The sequence below is a fragment of the Schistocerca americana genome, chromosome 2 (genome assembly GCF_021461395.2).
Source record: "Schistocerca americana isolate TAMUIC-IGC-003095 chromosome 2, iqSchAmer2.1, whole genome shotgun sequence".
Lineage (NCBI taxonomy): Eukaryota > Metazoa > Arthropoda > Insecta > Orthoptera > Acrididae > Schistocerca > Schistocerca americana.
In genome coordinates, this window is record NC_060120.1 from 181,948,628 (window position 1) to 181,969,907 (window position 21,280).

Sequence of the window (21,280 nt, forward strand, 5' to 3'; positions counted from 1 at the left end):
TAGCGCTCTCCCTTTGTAGTAGACGCTGATTTCAAATGCCTACTCATCTTGTGGCATGCTGTGAGGAAGACCCTACTGTCTCCCATACAACCCTCACAGAGTGGCATGTACCATATGCAGCTCCATATCAGGTGGTAGGTTCACATGATTCAAGTAAGAATCAATTTAGATCACATGTTGAGAATACTCCTGTGAGATGGTTACTCACTAGGCTCAAAAAACTTGTGTGGGAAGCTGATCACATTTATGTCATCAGCATCCCCATGACCAAATCGCAGGAGAACATGCATTCTACAAAAAGAGCTATCAGATGCCATATTTGTGGACAGCTATTAGACAGAAGGGCGGAAACCCCATGTAGAGACCATTGACATCTAAATGGGAAGTTTCACGGTATAGCACACAATGCATACAACCTGAAGTAGCAAGTGCCACGACACATACCTTTCTTTTTTCACAATCTGAGCGGGTATGATGCCTATTTTGTCATTGAGCACTTGGGTGATTTTGGTTTATCCAGTGATCCGGTTAGGGTCCTGCCTGTGAGTGTTGAGAGATGCATTTAGTTCTCCAAGCTGATGACACTGAACATCACCTCCCAAACTCTCTTCGATTTATGCAAGCTCCACTTGAGAAACGTGCTGAGACTTGTGTCTGGAGGACATGCATCTCACTAGAGCTGCATTTCCTGATGAAACAAAGTGTCAGCTTATGATGAAGAAGGGGATCTTTCCTTACGAATACCTGTATTGTATGTAGAGACGCAAGCAAACCACTCTGCCTGACATAACTGCATTCATCAGTAAACTTACAGGCAATGCCACAACGGATGCATACTGTGGGCATGTTGTGAATGTTTGGCAGAAATTCAATGTCTCTGATTGAGGGGAGTATCCAAAGCTCTACATAGAGGCAGATATTTTCTAGAAAATCTGGAGTGCTTGCATGACTACTTACACTCTGGATCCTGTATTCTATTACACTGTACTAGGGCTATCGTGGGGAACAGTGTTGAAGAGGACACATGTCGAGATTGAATGATTGACTGATGTTGACACGCTGCTATTTCTCAAATGCAAGATTCAAGGGCAATTTGCCAATGTGTCCATAAGCACGCACAGGCGAATAAACATTGAATGGGTGGATAGTTCAAAGCATCTAAGCATGAGACTTACGTCATGTACCTTGATTTCAACAACTTATACTGATATGTTATGCAACAATATCTACCTGTTGGAGTATTTCTATTGCTATCCAAAGACGACACCCTTAGATTAGGTGATTTCATGGGTGTGGCAGCTGATTCTGCTGAAAGATATGTCATGATGGAAGACTTGCCATTCTTTCCAGACTGTATGATGTGCACAGTGTTTTGCCTCTATGTCCATAGTGTCAAGTCTTGCGCAACAGCTAATGACAATGCTGGGAGGGATTGGTGGTGGTGGTGGGGGGGGGGGGGGGGGGAGATCAGAGATACGTAGTGCTCTATAGGAACCATCTCTTGAGTACATTTATTTAATGTGTGTATGAGTAAGGCAAGACACATTACCAAGATGTGTTAGCGCCAAAGCTATGAAATAATATGCTAATTCAAGGACTAACCATTTGTGTCTGGAATGCAAATGGCCTGGGGTTAATGTCTGGGCAGTAAACTTTTGCTGTTAGCGCACAGACAGGAATGCGCTGTACAGCAAGACATCTACCTACAATATAACGACTACCACTCTCAGCTCTCCCAACAATTCCAGAATAGTTTTTCTTGTCTGAGAGCTACAGCTAGCAGCTCTCAAGTGACGGAGGCTGGTGTCTATACGAGACCTATGGACTCCCACAGCGTGACTACTTGAGACTTACCACACTCTCAGATACTGCCAGCGAGCTAATTCTCGGCGCGGTTTACACGGCATGTATTACTTTCACAATTCTGAGAGTGAAAAACTCTCACTTGTTTACCTAGCTTAACCATCACGAATAATATGCTAATTCAAGGACTAACCATTTGTGTCTGGAATGAAAATGGCCTGGGGTTAATGTCTGGGCAGTAAACTTTTGCTGTTAGCGCACAGACAGGGATGCGCTGTACAGCAAGACATCTACCTACAATATAACGACTACCACTCTCAGCTCTCCCAACAATTCCAGAATAGTTTTTCTTGTCTGAGAGCTACAGCTAGCAGCTCTCAAGTGACGGAGGCTGCTGTCTACACGAGACCTATGGACTCCCACAGCGTGACTACTTGAGACTTACCACACTCTCAGATACTGCCAGCGAGCTAATTCTCGGCACGGTTTACACGGCATGTATTACTTTCACAACTCTGAGAGTGAAAAACTCTCACGTGTTTACCTAGCTTAACCATCACGAATAATATGCTAATTCAAGGACTAACCATTTGTGTCTGGAATGCAAATGGCCTGGGGTTAATGTCTGGGCAGTAAACTTTTGCTGTTAGCGCACAGACAGGGATGCGCTGTACAGCAAGACATCTACCTACAAAAAATCGTCGCTCAGACGCTAGCTGATGCTACTACCTGACTGGGACAACATATAACAACCTGGCGTTTATATTGGTACATCAGTGGGTCAAATAACATTTTTGTGGTTTATTGATCACTTTGTGCAAACCTCCTTCCAGATGACTTCAGTCCACTGCTGTTCATCTAAGTGAAAGCTCAGAGAAAAAATTATAAATTTCCATTTACCAATTTTTTGGTAAAACGTAAAAAACTCTTTGGTATCCAAATTACACGTCATATTGGGAAATTCGTAATTAAGCAATTGCAGTACTAGCAGCAAGTGGTTCTGTCTCAAAATTTCATACTAGGGGTGCCATTAGTTAACCACTAATTAATGATTGAATATGCTGGAATATTATCCTTCTTCAACTCACTGTTTAAACATTCGATAACTAGTGCTAAGAAAGGCTATTAGGACAGAAAATAGTCCGAAATAAAATACTGAAGACAATGGCTATTATTTACAGCTATTAATTGAACAATTTATTTACTGAAAGAAAAGGAAGTAGACCCATTAAAGTTTAAAGAATCAGTTCGAGATACTTCTCTCATCAGTGTCGCTCTTCATTGTGTACTAGCCACGCGGGGTAGCCGCGTGGTCTCAAGCGTCTTGTCACGGTTCGCGCGGCGGCCCCCGTCGGAGGTTCGAGTCCTCCCTCAGGCATGGGTGTGTGTTGTCCTTAGCGTAAGTTAGTTTGAGTTAGATTAAGTAGTGCGTAAGCTTAGGGACCGATGACCTCAATAGTTTGGTCCCATAAGACCTTACCACAAATTTCCAGTTTTCCACTGTGTCCGAAATACGCCACTGACCTGTGGTTTTCAGGCACATAGTGTTTGACCTTGTAGATGTCCTGCAGCTTTTTAAAACTGATAGGGACTTTCACACCATACGCTTTGTCTTTCGGAGCACCACATCCTCTTCCTTCTTCAGCTTGAATGTCCTCTCAATTAGGCCATGGATGAACTCCAAAAACTTCACATACGCGTTCAGTTTATTACTGAACTCCAGATGGTTGTACACTGAGGCGCCAAAGAAACTGGTATAGGCATGCGAATTCAAATATAGGTCTATGTAAACAGACAGAATACGCCCCCGCGGTCAGCAACGCCTGTATAAGACAACAAGTGTCTGGCGCAGTAGTTAGATCGGTACCTGCTGCTACAATGGCGGGTTATTAAGATTTAAGTGAGTTTGAACCTGATGTTATAGTCGGCGCACGAGCGATGGGACACAGCATCTCTGAGGTAACGATGAAGTGGGGATTTTCCCATGTGACATTTCATGAATGTACCGTAAATATTAGGAATCCGGTAAACATCAAATCTCCGCCATCGCTGCGGCCGGAAAAAGATCCAGCAAGAACGGGACCAACGACGACTGAAGAAAATCGTTCACCATGACAGAAGTGGAACTCCTCGCAAATTGGTACAGATTTCAATGCTGGGCCATCAAGACGTGTCAGCACGTGAACCACTCAACAAAATGTCATTGATATGGGCTTTCGGAGCCGAAGGCCCACTCTTGAATCCTTGATGACCGCACGACACAAAGCTTTACGCTTCGCCTGTGCCCGTCAACACCGACATTGGACTGTTGATGACTGGAAATATCTTGTCTGGTCAGACGAGTCCCATTTCAAACTGTATTGAGCGGATGAACGTGTACAGGTATGTAGTCAACCTCATGAATCCATGGACCCTGCATGTCAGCAGGGGACAGTTCAAGCTGGTGGAGGGTCAGTAATGGTGTGGGACATGTGCAGTAGGAGTGATATGGGACCCCTGTTACGTCTGGATACGACTCTGACAGGTGACATGTACGTAAGCATCCTGTCTGATCATCTGCATCCGTTCATGTCGATTGTGCATTCTGACGGACTTGGACTATTCCAGGAGAGCAATGCGGCACCCCAGACGTCCAGAATTACTACAGAGTGGTCAAGGAACACTCTTATGAGTTTAAACACTTCCTCTAGCTACCAAACTCCCCAGACATGGCCATTATTGAGCATATCTGGGATGCAGTGCAACGTGCTGCTCAGAAGAGATCTCCACCCCCTCGTGATCTTACGAATTTGTGGACAGCCCTGCAGGATTCATGGTGTCAGTTACCTCCAGCACTACTTCAGACACTGTTCGAGTCCACGCCACGTCGTGTTGCCGCACTTCTGCGTGCTCGCGGGGGCTCTACACGGTATTAGGCAGTTGTACCAGTTTATTTGGCTCTTCAGCGTATGTATAATAAATTTGAACGAGCAACCACTCCTGCCAATGGCCTTGGATGTCTTCTTGAATCTAAGGGGCTGCAGTCGTCGACTGTGCGGCTGGTCCCGGCGGAGGTTCGAGTCCTCCCTTGGGCATGGGTGTGTGTGTTTGTCCTTAGGGTAATTTAGGCTAAGTAGTCTGTAAGCTTAGGGACTGATGACCTTAGCACTTAAGTCCCATAAGATTTCACACACATTTGAACTTTTTTTTTTCTTCTTGAAGTAGCGAGGCCACCAATCCTTGAAGTTCAGCACTTGGTTGGTTTGAAGACTCTTATCTACAGAAGGGAGCTTCTGTTTTCTTGTAGTTCGAATGATTTCCTCATACTCTTCAGGCAAATAGATCCGATTGAGTCTTCGAACTACTCTCTTGACGACTTAGGAGATTCTGTCACAGGGCAAGAAACTATGTCCACGAATCGAATAGTAGTGGCTGATGACCGAGAATCTGACATTCATGGTGAGTGTCAAAAACAGCCTTGTTAATGTGTGGTTTCGATTCTGCCCAGCACTGTCATCGCTAAATATATGCAGTTCTTTCTTTTCTGCTGGAATCTCGTAAATGAAGTCGAGGACACAGCTGCATACCACATTAGGAACTCTATTAGCTCTCTCTTCTGTATATGTGTATATAACTGACGTCTCGTTTCCGGTATTATGAATGTTAAAAACATAAATCCTAAGTTTATGCAGATAGCACATTTCCTGAACTAGCATAAATGTCAAAGGTAGATCCTTCATAAAATTCAAAGCAATGGCCCTGACGCCAGTCCTAGTCTTGTAGATTTCAGTGGCTTTTTGCATCTTCTGCTAAAACTTCTTGTCGCGTCTTTTGTGAGCAATCAACTCAGCGACAGGCGCTCTGTTTCCTACTTCATGAAGACATCAAGATATTATTTTTACATTCATATATTTGAAGGTCGACCAAACATCAACTTGTGGCCTTGTAATCGTAGTTCTCATTAAAATGTTTTAAATAAAACTCTTATTTGACTACTCCTCTGTGCTCAGGATGATTTTCAATGGAATGTTCGTGCATTTTTCGAACTGTTAAACTGGACTCCAAATATGTTACACGAATGGAAATGTCGAGTGACTCGTGTTTGGGAAATGACGGCGTATGTTCATCAGTTTTAGCTGTGGTCGTTGTTTCAAGAGTATTTCACTGGTTTCAATGCTTTCCTCTCATGTCAATAGGCAACTGATTGCTCTCTAAAAGCTTGTTTAAATGTTGCATCACTTTACTTGTGTCAACACGCAAACTAACATAGGCCTTGCGTCAAACTTCAAACAGATTGAATCCTTTCATTACGCAGTATTTGAAGGCTGGCGTGTTTTGTTTGAAACTTTCTGTTGTTAGTCGATGTCTAGCAACATCATATCTTTCTATAAATCCTAACAGATGTGTATCTTTTTAATTTTTTGGGCGTCCACTGTACAAATTTTCTATCACACTTCGTTTTTCTGCTGCACTGAAATCAGCCATGCACTTTTTACGACTTTCAGAATCTGGACCAGTTCTTTTAGCCTCCATCGGTAACCCTTGCCTGTGACGAGTACTTCTCCACTTTGTCTGGCTAGCTTCTCCATTTACTTTGAATGCTTATCTTTATTCACTTTACCTCTCTTTCTTCTATGTTCAGTCATATCGTCATCTGACTCAGACATTTTTTACAGAATACAAAATAATGCTTCGCTCACTGAGAGCTGTCTGTTAGCTGCTGAATATAAACAGATCCATGCAACAAGTAGCTCCAACAAGCGTTGTTACTGAAGCTAAATGTACATCTACATCTACATCCATACTCCACAAGCCACCTGACGGTGTGTGGCGGAGGATACTTTAAGTACCTCTATCCGTTCTCCCTTCTATTCCAGTCTCATATTGTTCGTGGAAAGAAAGATTGTCGGTATGCTTCTGTGTGGGCTCTAATCTCTCTGATTTTATCCTCATGGTCTCTTCGCGAGATATACGTAGGAGGGAGCAATATACTGCTTGACTCCTCGGTGGAGGTATGTTCTCGAAACTTCAACAAAAGCCCGTACCGAGCTACTGAGCGTCTCTCTTGCGGAGTCTTCCACTGGAGTTTATCTATCATCTCCGTAACGCTTTCGCAATTACTAAATGATCCTGTAATGAAGCGCTCTGCTCTCCGTTGGATCTTCTCTATCTCTTCTATCAACTCTATCTGGTACAGATCCCACACCGGTGAGCAGTATTCAAACAGTGGGCGAACAAGTGTACTGTAACCTACTTCCTTTGTTTTCGGATTGCATTTCCTTAGGATTCTTCCAATCAATCTCAGTCTGGCATCTGCTTTACCGACGATTAATTTTATATGGTCATTCCATTTTAAATCACTCCTAATCCCTACTCCCAAATAATTTATGGAATTAACTGCTTCCAGTTGCTGACCTGCTATATTGTAGCTAAATGATAAAGGATCTTTCTTTCTATGTATTCGCAGCACATTACACTTGTCTACATTGAGATTCAATTGCCATTCCCTGCACCATGCGTCAATTCGTTGCAGATCCTCCTGCATTTCAGTACAGTTTTCCATTGTTACAACCTCTTGATATACTACAGCATCATTAGCAAAAAGCCTCGGTGAACTTCCGATGTTATCCACAAGGTCATTTATATATATTTTGAACAGCAACGGTCCTATGACACTCCCCTGCGGCACATCCGAAATCACTCTCACTTCAGAAGACTTCTCTCCATTTAGAATGACATGCTGCGTTCTGTTATCTAGGAACTGTTCAATCCAGTCACACGGTTGGTCTGATAGTCCATGTGCTCTTACTTTGTTCATTAAACGGCTGTGGGGAACTGTATCAAACGCCTTGCGGAAGTCAAGAAACACAGCATCTACCTGGGAACCCGTGTCGCTGGTCCTCAGTCTCGTGGACGAATAGCGCGAGCTGGGTTTCACACGACCGTCTTTTCGAAACCCATGCTGATTCCTACAGAGTACATTTCTAGTCTCCAGAAAAGTCATTATACTCGAACATAATATTTGTTCCAAAATTCTACAACTAATCGACGTTAGAGATATAGGTCTATAGTTTTGCACATCTGTTCGACGTTCCTTCTTGAAAACGGGGATGAACTGTGCCCTTTTCCAATCTTCTGGAATGCTACGCTCTTCTAGAGACCTACGATACACCGCTGCAAGAAGGGGGGCAAGTTCCTTCGCGTACTCTGTGTAAAATCGAACTGGTATCCCATCAGGTCCTGCGGCCTTTTCTCTTTTGAGCGATTTTAATTGTTTTTCTATCCCTCCGTCATCTATTTCGATATCTACCATTTTGTCATCTGTGCGACAATCTAGAGAAGGAACTACAGTGCAGTCTTCGTTTGTGAAACAGCTTTGGAAAAAGACATTTAGTATTTCGGCCTGTAGTCTGTCATCCTCTGTTTCAGTACCATTTTGGTCACAGAGTGCCTGGACATTTTGTTTTGATAAATCCATTGTCACACCTGACCTATACACGAAGGGTGTGGACAAAGCCACCTATACTTGGGTACAAGGGGGAGGCTGCGACCCATCCCCCTCCCCCACCCCTCCACACCAGCTCTCAGAGAAATGAAAAATATAATGTAGTCACATGTTTTTCTTTCAAGAAAATTATTTAAAAGTCGATATTACATAGATTTTTTAAAGAGTCGGAACCGGAACTTTTTTGTGGTTACTTACAAGTCGTCATTTGTCTTCCAAAATGTTGAAAATACTCCAGACCCCCAAGCTAGCACACGCTCTCCCCCCTTCCCTGCGAACTATCGCGTGGGCAGCCTTGGGGTGGCCGAAATTTCTGCGATTTTAGCACAACTCACTGTGGAAGCTGTTAACGCAGCAAGTATCCGAAGACTATAGGAATGTTGAAATTTCTCCCAGCAATTTCCTCAAAGCCTAACACAGAGTACGGCTGTGTATTTCGACAATAGCAGGTCATGCATGACCCCGCAATGAAGTGTAATCTGAATCCACACTGGTGCGACATTAACAACACAAAAAGAAACAGGGCTGCCAAGATTGTCACACTCATATTCCTTTATAACAGTGAATGGGGAGAAACTACACAATTTCTGCAGCAGAGACAAGATGTGTTGCCATCACCAATTGTGCGAGAAATTTGCTACCAACTAGACACTAAGACAAGTATTTGGCAGACACATTTGCAGGAAATTTCATCCTACGAAAAATGCAGTTGATGATAATCACATTCGTCAAGCAGAGGAGAGACTGCCAGGGTTCCTTACAGCCAGATCTGAAGGCGATTAGATTGAGGAAGTCACTGAGAGAAATATACTCGCAAACTCTGTTCTTTACATACTTGTAGACCAGTCGGAGTTGACATGTTAGACAGTGCTCTCCAGAAGCAATTGCCACGTGATACAGTATACATGGAGATCTTCAGATTTCAGTCAGTGTAGAAATATGCACAGGTGGTTCCAATCCTCAGGTCAGTCAATGATCTCCGACTGGTACAAAAAGATCGACCCATAAGCCTACTGCCTACAGTCTCCATAATATTCGAGAGGCTTTTCACCAAGTGGCTGTGTCAGAATGTTAGGGAGGATGATCTTGCCCCAGACAAGTAATTCGGTTTTTTGAGAGGGCACTCCACTCAACAGCAATTACTTCGACTGGTGGAGCAGCCATCGTTGGTTTTGGAATACTTAGGGTCAGTGTTCTTAAGCTAGGGTCACACACGTAACTCATGTGACGCCACAGCTTGTGGTTTACTGTAGTGGCATCATGAGCTACCGTTCGTTCAAACAGGATGCCGCAAATTCTATGTAGCTGCACACCTTTCAACATGACATCAGCTGAAATCATATGGGTTAGCATCAATGTTATAGTGCAGGTTATGGCATTAGAGCTGTGACTTAAATATAAGGAAGATGACATACAAATGATGGATATGTAAACAGATTTTGCACTGGGATAAATCAGGGGTCACAAACACTTTTATAAGGGAAATAACATTTCGAGACGAAAATGCTGCCTGCTATGGCAAATTAACCAAGAGCTGACATGTAAAAATCGTCTGCAGACACACCAAACGTTTACAGTTTGGTTTACAGTCTTACTTGTGTCCACTAGCAAGCAACTTCTGCAAGCACTTGCTGAGGTGTTTACATTAGAACAAAAACTTATTCAAGCTTACTTCTTCAAGCCACTGAGGCAAGTTTATTTCACAAACCTGCTGCAAGTACTTGTTGAAGAAGTGCAGTTATTCCTAAAAACCAGAGTAGTAGCCATTGTTTTTGCATTATTATTATTAATAAATAAAATCGCGAAAAAGAACAAAAATAAAAAAGTGATAGAGGAGTTACATTGATGTCACCAAGCCACTGTTTGGTTAACTAAAATCAGAGGACTTCACATTATAAACCTTGAGGATGTCGAATGCACATTTGCAACATCTCTTGCCTGGTGTATAATCAAATATTTGTTAACAGGAAACAAAAGTGCGGCTCGGAATCTCACTAGGAGCATGTGTGTAATTACCTTTCAATTTTTGCACGCAGTATTTACTATTATTATCACAAATGTATTGCATTTATGTTTACACTAACGTTAAAAAATCAGCTACAATTTAAAGACCTCTGTACTGCCATTCTAGTTTCCCTTCTGGAGAAACTAATTGATTGGTAAATTTATTTCTCACTTCCTTTACTGATGGTGGGAATTATGTGTGTTTAGAGGTCCCAATGGTATGTCTGTTTCAGCCTGTCTGTCTATGTGCCATTCTCCTGTTTGACTCTGATGTTTTCGCACCGGTACTGAACACACACAACTTCTGTGAGTTTGAGTAAAACTTTCACGAAAAGAAATATTCTTCAAGTACCTCCAGCAAGATGCAAGAACTAGAACGAATTTTCATCCTACAGCGGAGTGTGCGCTGATTTGAAACTTCCTAACAAATTTGAACTATGTGCTAGACCAGAAGTCGATCCTTGGAACCCATCTGGCACGCAGTTTTAATTTGTCAGGAAGCTGCATGCAAGAAACCGTTTCCACTAACTTGTGAACTTCTTGAAGTTGACTAAACTAGCGGAAATGGACGGGAGGAGGGTTACAGATATGGTGTTCCCTAATATTCCAGCCAGTTCTATGATTGTGTGGATAATGTACAATACCACAACAGGAAGTTCGACAGAATGCTTAATAAACATGGTTTCAGGATTACGATGTTAGAGTGGTTGCGAAACAGGCAAATTAACTGCAACAACTGAGTGAGGAAGGTTGAACTATTATCTAAAATAAAATAAAACAAACCAGCCATGAAAGTGTAAACTGTGGATAAAATCGCTGAGAGGAGAGGCCACAAATAGTCCCTTTACCTCCCTACAACTGCGATTGAATTCCGATAGAACAGGCATGGGTAAAAATTAAGCAGTTTCAGGGAAAACAACGTCACTAGTGACATGCCTAAGGAAAAATTGCAAAACCTTGTTAATGCTGCTTTACTTTCAGTTACTGCACTGGAGTGGCAAGGTTATTACAGGAAAGTGCAGCAACTGGAGCAAGGGTATGGACACAAGACAGAATAATGGAAATAGTAACTGATGAAGTATCATCAATGATGTTGTTGTTGTTGTTGATGATGATGATCTTGAACCAGACACAAGTGGTAGTGATCTTTAGTGAACATCGTTTTGAAATTTTTTTCAGGAACAGTTAATTACAATTTGTAAACATTACTGTTGTGTTATGTTTAATAAATGCAATGTACAGATTCTAAATATCAGTTTCTGACTCTCGATTCATAGTGTCCTAAGTTATACATTCATCTATTCCGATTTTTCATTATTTTCAATACATAAATAATAAATAAGTTGTAGATAAAACTCCTGATCATGAAAATGTAAACAAATTAGGTGATTTCCTATTCGACGTCAGTGTCACTTAGTGAGCAATGTTAATGCTAGTGCCAGCTCTGATTTAGTGATAAGCACAGAATTCAGGTAGTAGTGCCAGCACTAATACAGCCAGCTGACCCTTTCTGCCCCTCACAGCCCCTATCCCCTTGGCAGCCATAAAGCACGGGCATGGCCATTCCTGACAACCACCGTGTTAATTGTCAACTTATCGCAGACAAAAAATGTGGGCTCCATAGCACATCACTTTCACCTTTATTATCACTTTCATCTAACAAATGACCTTCTATTTCTTTAAATTCCATACCTTTCCCTTCTTCTGTTAACTCTTCTTCTTCTGTTAACTGTTGCAAAGCACCCAAAGATTCATTACATTCGCTTAACTCATTATTTGTTTCGGAATCCAACCTGCCCCCTTCCCAATCTGCATGCAAGTCCTGTGAAACCTCTTCCTAAACATCATGTACCTGACTACTTTTTCCCACATAATTATAAAGCTCTCATGTTACCTTTAATTTTTATCTGAAGTAAGTTCGATTTGCTTTGATACATAATTAAAAATGGGCACAATTTCACTGATGTCTACAGGTATGATATGATTGTCATGTATTTTCCTAATATTCTCCTTTTCTTTTCTGCCACAAATAACTGTATTCCTAGTATGATTATGCACTATTTCTTTCTCTTTCACTTCAATACAAATCATCCCATCAAATTCTTCACAAAGTAACACATTTTCCCATTCTTCATTATCAGAATCCTCACCATCAGCATTACGGAGCATGCCATACCTGTCTGTGTCTATTTCTTAATTTTTCTCATTCTAAAGATCGCTAATAATTTCAACATTCTCTTCACAACTTCTACCTGTCTTGTTTTCTGTCCTTTTTGTACATGATCCTCATACCTTCAACCCAAGCAATAACAGTTTCACGGCCTTTCTCTACATTTTCATCTCTATTAATCTCACAATTCCCTATTAATTATAATTATTATTCTCTTTCTCTTCTGCTGACACAGACTGGCTACTTGATTCATAAAAAACGATTGTCAAAACATCCTCACCCAGTTCTGTTTCACTGCTTTGATTCCTGTCTTGCTCATCTTTCATTTCACTCAGTACAATTTCCCAGAACTGTCCATCAAAATTAGCCAGGTATGTTCTCCATTTCTTCTCTTCTTCTGTCACCATTAGCCTTATTTCCGTGCATTTTTCTCGTCCCAACCTGACATACATACATACATACATTAATCCTTGTTCCATAGATCATGAATGCGACATTTTGTAATGATGTAGACTGTGTCACCTCTACATACATTTCATTTACATAAAATTATTAATTAATTAATTTTTTTTCAGTTGCTACTTCATATCTAAGAATTCATCTACTGAATAGAAGGAGTTATCATTCAGAAATTCTTCTAATTTGCTTTTAAATGTTGGTTGGCTATCTGTCAGACTTTGGCAAATGATCAAAGATTTTTGTGGCAGCATGATTCACCACTCTCTGTGCCAAAGTGAGATTTAATCCAGTATAGTGAATATCATCCTTTCTTCTAATGCTGCAGCTATGCACTTTGCTGTTATTTTTTAATTGGGATGGGTTATTAATGACAAATTCCATAAGTGAATATATGTATTGCGAAGGTACAGTGAATATCTCACATTCTTAAATAAATGTCTGCAAGGTGATCTTGGGTGGGCTCCAGCAATTATTCTGATTATATGCTTTTTTGCAATGAATACTTTCTCTCTTAATGACGAATTGTCCCAAAATATGATGCCATAAGAAAGCAGTGATTGAAAATAGGCATAGTAGGCTAATTTACTGATATGTTTATCACCAAAATTTGCAATAACCCTAATAGCATAAGTAGCTGAACCTAACCATTTCAGCAGATCATCGATGTGTTTCTTCCAATTCATTTTCTCGTCAATGCACACACCCAGAAATTTTGAGTATTCTACCTTAGCAACAGACCTCCGTTCATAGTCTATATTTATCAATGATGTTATGCCATTTACTGTGCAGAATTGTATAAACTGTGTTTTCTCAAAATTTAGTGAGAGTCCATTTGCAGAGAAACACTTAGTAATTTTCTGGAAGACATTATTTGCAATTTCCTCAGCTGATTCTTGCATCTTGGGTGTGATTACTATACTTGTATCATCAGCAAAGAGAACTAGCTTTGCATTTTCGTTAATATTGAGTGGCAAGTTGTATATTAAGAACAATAAGGGATGCAAGACTGAACCCTGAGGGACATAATTCTTGATACATCCCCAGTTAGAGGACTCTGCTGGTTTTTGCAGTCTATCTGTACTGTTAATTTCAACCTTCTTCAAGTTAAGTATGAACTAAACCATTTGTACTCTGTCCCACTAATACCACAATACTTAAGATTATCTAGGAGAATTTCATGATTCACACAATCCAAAGCCTTTGAGAGATCACAAAACATCCCAATGGTTAATGTACAGTTATTCAATGCACTTAATATTTGATCAGTGAAAGCATATATATATATAGCATTTTCTGTTGAAAAGACTTTCTGAAAACCAAATTGACATTTTTACAAATATGTGATGCAATTTTCTTAGGGAAACTGTTTTCAAATATACTCACAAATCTTGAAATAGCTTAAATTTTAAATTATCATCATGTTCCCTGTACATCTCATCCGAGTCTAACTGTTGCAAGCTTTCCCTAAAATTTTGACTTCTTAAATCGTTAATGGAACACACTATTTTCGAGGACTGTTTTGCATTACTGTATGCAGCTATATCACATACTGTAACTAGCTGTGCATCATGATCAGACAGACCACTCTTAACAGGAAAAGTTTTTGTATGATTAAATTTATCTTTGTCTATGAAAACGTTATCTATCAGTGTGCTGCTTTCCTGTATCACCTGAGTAGGAAACTCAGTAACTGATGTCAAATTGAAAGAACCAAGTAATACTTCAAGGTCAAGCTTTCTATCGGACTCTTTCAGAAATTCTACATTGAAATCCCCACAAACAATAAATTGCTTTCCTTTGTCAGACAGGTAGCACAATAAAGAATCCAAATTTTTCAAAAACAGTCGAAAATTTCCCAATGGGGACATATACATGCCTACTATTATAAAAGTGCCATTATTAAGTTTAAGCTCACATGCACATGCTTCTATATGTTGCTCTATGCGCAATTTGTTAGTTTCCAAATTGTTCACACTATGACTGATTTTAACATGTGTGGCAATTCCTCCTCTCTCCATTGTGTCTCTACTTACATGTGCTGAAAGCTTATATCCACCTATTTCACCCTCAGTTTCTAAATCTTCTAACAAACAAGAAGCTCATCTACTTTGTTCTTCAATCCCCTGATATTCTGATGCAATATATTAATTTAATTTTTCATTGTGCTTTTATGTGAATCTTGTGACATACTAACATTATTTTTCACTGTACTGTTATGAGTGTTTTGTGACATTTTGGCATCTCTAGTACCTACCTGTCTGAACTTCCCATTGAGCTTAATTTCAATCAATGTAGGATGAATGGACACTGATCTTAGCCTAAATGAGTACTCCCATGAGTTTCAATGCACCCCCCCTATAGATTTTGCTATCATCCCAGCCAGTTTACCCTTCCCTTTCATACTGATATGCAGGCCATGTCTTGTGAAGTTCCACCTACCAATACCATCAACATGAACCAAACCTATGCCTCCCAATGGGATGTTCTCAGTTTTCCTGACTGTTTCCTCTATTTTCAATCTACCTGTTGTCAAATTGTCTGCTTTTTCTTTCCCATGATCAACCTCTCTGTTCATGTCCCTATTTTCATGTCTATTTCTGTCATTTCAATAGTTTTGCCTCCTATCATTACTACCCTGTTAATAATTTCTATAGCTTCCCAGCTCTCTCCTCCTATATCTCTCCTAATGATCTTGAGACCACCCCTTATTCTGGTGTTGACCATATTCTCTTTGTCTATCTCCTTGTCTTACATTTCTCTCACATGGTCTGTCTAACTTGTCTGCATATCATAGAAACATTTCTATAGAATCATGTTGTTGTTGTTGTTGTGGTCTTCAGTACTGAGATTGGTTTGATGCAGCTCTCCATGCTACTTTATCCTGTGCAAGCTTCTTCATCTCCCAGTACCTACTGCAACCTACATCCTTCTGAATCTGCTTAGTGTATTCATCTCTTGGTCTCCCTCTACGATTTTTACCCTCCACGCTGCCCTCCAATGCTAAATTTATGATCCCTTGATGCCTCAAAACATGTCCTACCAACCGGTCCCTTCTTTTTGTCAAGTTGTGCCACAAACTCCTCTTCTTCCCAATTCTATTCAATACCTCCTCATTAGATATATGATCTACCCATCCAATCTTCAGCATTCTTCTGTAGCACCACATTTCGAAAGCTTCTATTCTCTTCTTGTCTAAACTATTTATCATCCATGTTTCACTTCCATACATGGCTACACTCCATACAAATACTTTCAGAAACGACTTCCTGACACTTAAATCTATACTCTTCAGAAACGCTTTCCTCGCCATTGCCAGTCTACATTTTATATCCTCTCTACTTCGACCATCATCAGTTATTTTGCTCCCCAAATAGCAAAACTCCTTTATTACTTTAAGTGTCTCATTTCCTAATCTAATTCCCTCAGCATCACCCGACTTAATTCGACTACATTCCATTATCCTCGTTTTGCTTTTGTTGATGTTCATCTTATATCCTCCTTTCAAGACACTGTCCATTCCGTTCAACTGCTCTTCCAAGTCCTTTGCTGTCTCTGATAGAATTACAATGTCATCGGCGAACCTCAAAGTTTTTATTTCTTCTCCATGGATTTTAATACCTACTCCGAACTTTTCTTTTGTTTCCTTTACTGCTTGCTCAATATACAGATTGAATAGCATCGGGGAGAGGGTACAACCCTGTCTCACTCCCTTCCCAACCACTGCTTCCCTTTCATGTCCCTCAACTCTTATAACTGCCATCTGCTTTCTGTACAAAATGTAAATAGCCTTTCGCTCCCTGTATTTTACCCCTGCCACCTTTAGAATTTGAAAGAGAGTATTCCAGTAAACATTGGCAAAAGCTTCTCTTTAGTCTACAAATGCTAGAAACATAGGTTTGCCTTTCCTTAATCTTTCTTCTTAGATAAGTCATAGGGTCAGTATTGCCTCACGTGTTCCAATATCTCTACAGAATCCAAACTGACCTTCCCCGAGGTCAGCTTCTACTAATTTTTCCATTTCTCTGTAAAGAATTCGTGTTAGTATTTTGCAGCTGTGACTTATTAAACTGATAGTTTAATGTTAGCTTAATTTTCACGTCTGTCAACACCTGCTTTCCTTGGGATTGGAATTATTATATTCTTCTTGATGTCTGATGGAATTTCGCCTGTCTCATACATCTTGCTCACCAGATGGTAGAGTTTTGTCAGGACTGGCTCTCTGAAGGCTGTCAGTAGTTCTAATGGAATGTTGTCTACTCCCAGGGCCTAATATGGTGGCGAGTGAGTGACGTGCGTTAGCTTGGCTCGCAAGTTTACGTGAAATTTGGAGGTGTTTCTAAGCAGTTAGGCTAGTCTACATATACTAAGGTCGTATATCTAGTGCCAGAGTCGTGCTTTGAATCACATACTGAGTACCAATTACACGGAATCGCACTTAAAATGGAAAATCGCCGAACAACACGCAGTGCAGCCAACGGCCAGGCTGGCGACAGTGCAGGAGTGGAATCTACAACAGGAGTTGCGGCCGCGCGCCCAGCATCGCTGACATCGCCGCACTCGTGAAGGTTGAGGTGAGCGCCACGCTGCAGGCTCGGGATCGTTGTTCAAACCGTCACTGATGCTGTCACTGCAGCAGTGATACACAAAATACAGAAAACTCTGGAGGCGAATGCGAGCGTGATTCGTGCACTAGACTCATCGTCAAAAGCAAGTGAGGAGAGAGCACGACTGCTCGAACAGAAACTGATCGAGAAGTCTGACGAGCTCGAACAATATCAGAGACGCAATAATCTCAGACTGTTCGGCATTCCAGAGAGCAGCAGAGAGAACACAGATGAACTAGTGATAAACCTTGCCCAAGAAAAGCTAGGCGTGTGCGTCACTCTGAGTGACATTGACAGAAGTCATAGAATGGGGTTTGTAAGTCGCCAGATTCTACAAAACCAAAACCTATAATACTGAGTAAGAAATGATCTGAAATCTTCAGAGCAAAGAAGAATCTCGCGAAGTTGGGTCTGACAGTATGCGAGGATCTGACCTCTGAAAGACTAAACATTTTGAAGAGTGCGATTTTGAAATTTTGGCTACAGAACGTATGGACAAATGATGACAGGATAATGGTTAAGACCGAAAAAGGAAAGATAACAATTTGCAGTGTTAATGAACTCGAAGGAATGGGGTTTAGAAGCGAAATCATGTCAAATCTTGCTGCCACTAACCTGTATGTTTATATGTTTACATTGTCAACCATAACTTGACCAATGTATTATCAACTTTTTCGTTTCTCCATTTTTATCTCTATTTTTTCTCATGTAATTTTGTTATTATTTGTGTTATCAACTTTTCGTTTCTTCACATAACTATTTTTATCTCAAATTGTTTTCTCATGTAATTTTGTTAATTATTACCTAAGTTAGTCTTACTTCCATCTGTAATTATCATATTTTAGTTGTTATCCTCATAAGTGCCATTACTATCACACTCTATCCTCGTCTTGAAAACTGTTATGTGCAGAATACCCCCGTTGTGTTTAGTGAGTTTCCTTCCCTTGACAGCACATAACTACTTTCAGGAACGTTGCAAACCTCGCCAACCTTGGTTATAGGTCCCGTCGCCTCCCCTGGTGGGACCTACCCTTCCCCCCCCCCCCCCCCCCCTGGGCCGTTTTCCCTGCAGAGAACTGGGAGAACACTCCCCCTCCCCCCTTCTCCTCACGCCTTCCACATTCCTCATGCCATACCCCCTTGTCAGCGCTAACCACGACCCGCAACCATCTGTCAGCAACCTCCTCGGCCTACCAACACCTGAACGCACCAAGCTGCATATTGCACATGCAAATTTCCAGTCTCTGCCAGCTCACTTCGATGAGTTCAAATATATATTTCAAACTACTGATACACACGTAATACTTTTGTCAGAGACTTGGCTCAAACCAAGTATTCCCACAACTTCCATAAACCTTGATGGCTATATCTTTCTCATGCATGACAGATGCAACAGATGAGGGGGTGGAGTAGGGGCGTACATACACTCTGATGTATCAGCTACTGTGCTACATACATTCGACAATAATGTAGGTAAACAGGAGGAATATATGTTCATAGAGATCAAATCCCTTAACAGAAAGTGCTTAATATGTGTCCTTTACAAACCTCCTAAAGTAGGTGGGTTCGCCTGCTTCGAAACTGCCCTCTCAAGTCTCATGGTCATATGAACATGTAAAAATACCAGGTGACACTAACATTAATTTTCTGCACAATAGTCCTTCCAGTGGGAAATTTAAGAGGATGCTTTCTTCCTCAAATATGACGCTACTTCAGCTGGAACCTACTCATCACACCACTATCAATCACACTTTCATACATATCAAGTAGGTAAAAAGACGACAGCTAGTAGAAATCCTTGGGTAACAGAAAAAATATTGAATTTAATTGATGAAAGGAGAAAACATAAAAATGCAGTAAATGAAGCAGGCAAAAAGGAATAAAAACGTCTCAAAAATGAGATCGACAGGAAGTGCAAAATGGCTAGGCAGGGATGGCTAGAGGACAAATGTAAGGATGTATAGACTTATCTCACTAGGGGTAAGATAGATACTGCCTACAGGAAAATTAGAGAGACTTTTGGAGAAAAGAGAACCACTTGCATGAATATCAAGAGCTCAGATGGAAACCCAGTTCTAAGCAAAGAAGGGAAAGCAGGAAGGTGGATGGAGTATATAGAGGGTCTATACAGGGGCGATGTTTTTGTGGACAATATTATGGAAATGGAAGAGGATGTAGATGAAGATGAAGTGGTACATATGATACTGTGTGAAGAGTTTGACAGAGCACTGAAAGACCTAAGCGAAACAAGGCCCCGGGAGTAGACAACATTCCATTAGAAGTACTGATAGCCGTGGGAGAGCCAGCCCTGACAAAACTCTACCATCTGGTGAGCAAGATGTATGAGACAAGCGAAATACCATCAGACTTCAAGAAGAATATAATAATTCCAATCCCAAAGAAAGCAGGTGTTGACAGACGTGAAAATTACCGAACTATCAGTTTAATAAGCCACAGCTGCAAAATACTAACACGAATTCTTTACAGACGAATGGAAAAACTGGTAGAAGCCAATCTCGGGGAAGATCAGTTTGGATTCCGTAGAAATGTTGGAACATGTGAGGCAATACTGACCCTACGACTTATCTTAGGAAATAGATTAAGGAAAGGCAAACCTACGTTTCTAGCATTTGTAAACTTAGAGAAAGTTTTTGCCAATGTTTACTGGAATACTCTCTTTCAAATTCTGAAGGTGGCAGGGGTAAAATACAGGGAGCGAAAGGCTATTTACAATTTGTACAGAAACCAGATGGCAGTTATAAGAGTCGACGGACATGAAAGGGAAGCAGTGGTTGGGAAGGGATTGAGACGGGGTTGTAGCCTCTCCCCTATGTTATTCAATCTGTATATTGAGCAAGCAGTAAAGGAAACAAAAGAAAAATTCGGAGTGTAATTCTGTCAGAGACAGCAAAGGACTTGGAAGAGCAGTTGAACGGAATGGGCAGTATCTTGAAAGGAGGATATAAGATGAACATCAACAAAAGCAAAACGAGGATAATGGAATGTAGTCGAATTAAGTCGGGTGATGCTGAGGGAATTAGATTAGGAAATGAGACACATAAAATAGTAAAGGAATTTTGCTATTTGGGGAGCAAAATAACTGATTATGGTCGAAGTAGAGAGGATATAAAATGTAGACTGGCAATGAATGGCAAGGAAATCGTTTCTGAAGAAGAGAAATTTGCTAACATTGAGTATTGATTTAAGTGTCAGGAAGTCGTTTCTGAAAGTATTTGTATGGAGTGTAGCCATATATGGAAGTGAAACATGGACGATAAATAGTTTGGACAAGAAGAGAATAGAAGCTTTCGAAATGTGGTGCTACAGAAGAATGCTGAAGATTAGATGGGTAGATCACATAACTAATGAGGAGGTATTGAATAGAATTGGAAAGAAGTGAAATTTGTGGCACAACTTAACTAGAAGAAGGGATCGGTTGGTAGGACATGTACTGCGGCATCAAGGGATCACCAATTTAGTACTGGAGGGCAGCGTGGAGGGTAAAAATCGTAAAGGGAGACCAAGAGATGAATACACTAAGCAGATTCAGAAGGATGTAGGCTGCAGTAGATACTGGGAGATGAAGCAGCTTGCACAGGATAGAATTGCCTGGACAGCTGCATCAAAGCAGTCTCAGGACTGAAGACCACATCAACAACAACAACATGTATTTACAGACTTCTAGTTAGAGACTATCAATAGATTTACTCCTTGTTTATAATACTTTTTTTACAAATAACTTATTAAATAATGTAA